The sequence below is a fragment of the Ascaphus truei genome, unplaced genomic scaffold (assembly GCF_040206685.1).
Source record: "Ascaphus truei isolate aAscTru1 unplaced genomic scaffold, aAscTru1.hap1 HAP1_SCAFFOLD_2919, whole genome shotgun sequence".
NCBI classification, from domain to species: Eukaryota; Metazoa; Chordata; class Amphibia; order Anura; family Ascaphidae; genus Ascaphus; species Ascaphus truei.
In genome coordinates, this window is record NW_027455879.1 from 3,222 (window position 1) to 5,000 (window position 1,779).

The following is a 1,779-nucleotide window of genomic DNA, read 5'->3' on the forward strand; positions in this document are numbered from 1 at the left end:
CCCATATCCCCCCTTCTTCTCCCCCATCCCCCATCTTTCTCCCCCATTCCCCCATCTTTCTCCCCAATTCCCCCTTCTTTCTCCCCCATTTCCCTTTCTTTCTCCCCAATTCCCCATTCTTTCTCCCCCATTCCCCCTTCTTTCTCCCCCATTCCCTCCTATTTCTCCCTATTCCCCCTTCTTTCTCCCACATTCCCCCTTCTCTCTCCCCTATTCCCTTCTTTCTCCCCATTCCCTTCCTCCCTTTCTCTCCCCCATTCTCCCTTCTGTTTCTCACAATTTTCTCTTCTTTCTCCCTCTTCTCCCACATCCCCCCATCTTTCTCCCCCATCTTTCTCTCCCATTCCCTTCTTTCTCTCCCATTCCCTTCTTTCTCCCCCATTCCCTCCTATTTCTCCCCATTCCCCCTTCTTTCTCCCACATTCCCCCTTCTCCCCTATTCCCTTCTTCCTCCCCATTCCCTTCCTCCCTTTCTCTCCTCCATTCTCCCTTCTGTTTCTCCCCATTTTCTATTCTTTCTCCCTCTTCTCCCACATCCCCCCATCTTTCTCTCCCATTCCCTTCTTTCTCCCCCATTCCTCCATCTTTCTCCCCATTCCATCTCTCTCCTCCTCGCTCTCCACCATTTTCTCTTCTCTCGCACCCCCTTCTCCTCTATTCCCTCTTCTCGCCCCCTTTCTCTCCCCCCCTCCCCCAATCCCTATTCTCTCTCCCCCATTTTCTCTTCTCTCTTCCTCTTCTCCCCCGTTCCTGTTCTTTCTCCCCATACCACCTTCTTTCTCCTCCATTCCCCTTCTCTCTCCCCATTCCCTCCTTTCTCCCCATTCCTTCTCTACCCCTCCCTATTCGCTCTCTCCCTTCCCTTTCTCCCCATTTTCTCTTCTCTCTCCCTCTTCTCCCCCATTCCCTTCTTTCTCCCCCGTTCTCCCTTCTTTCTCCCCCATACCCCCATCTTTCTCCTGCATACCCCCATCTTTCTCTCCCATCCCCTCCTTTCTCCCCATTCCTTCTCTCCCCCTCCCTATTCGCTCTCTCCCTTCCCTTTCTCCCCATTTTCTCTTCTCTCTCCCTCTTCTCCCCTATTCCCTTCTTTCTCCCCTGTTCTCCCTTCTTTCTCCCCCATACCCCCATCTTTCTCCTGTATACCCCCATCTTTCTCTCCCATTCCCTTCTTTCTCCCCCATTCCATCTCTCTCCGCCTCGCTCTCCACCATTTTCTCTTCTCTCCCCTTCTCCTCTATTCCCTCTCCTCGCCCCCTTTCTCTCCCCCTTTCTCTCCCCCTCCCCAATCCCTCTTCTCTCTCCCCCATTATCTCGTTTCTCTTCCTCTTCTCTCCCATTCCCTTCTTTCTCCCCCATGCCCACTTCTTTATCCCCCATCTTTCTCCCCCATTCCCTCCCTCTCTCTCCCTCCCCTCTATATTAAATAAGACTGTGTATGTTACATCTCCCACACGCTTCTGGCCTATATTTCTGAATCCAGGTCAGAGAGCTGCATGTGACACGGAGCCAGTGAGTGACATGACATGATATGACAGCTCACACGGTCATGTCACAGCCAGACACGCACTCAGCAGTGTTATAACATACATCATGGCATACATTCATCCCTGCATTGAGCCTGTGTCCCTCTTAATATTAGAGTGTAAGCTCTGCGGGGCAGGATTCCCTTCTCCCAATGGTCCCTCCTCTCCCTGTATTGTCTCTGTGTCCCTCTGTATATTAGAGTGTAAGCTCTGCGGGCAGGATTCCCTTCTCCCAATGGTCCCTCCTCTCCCT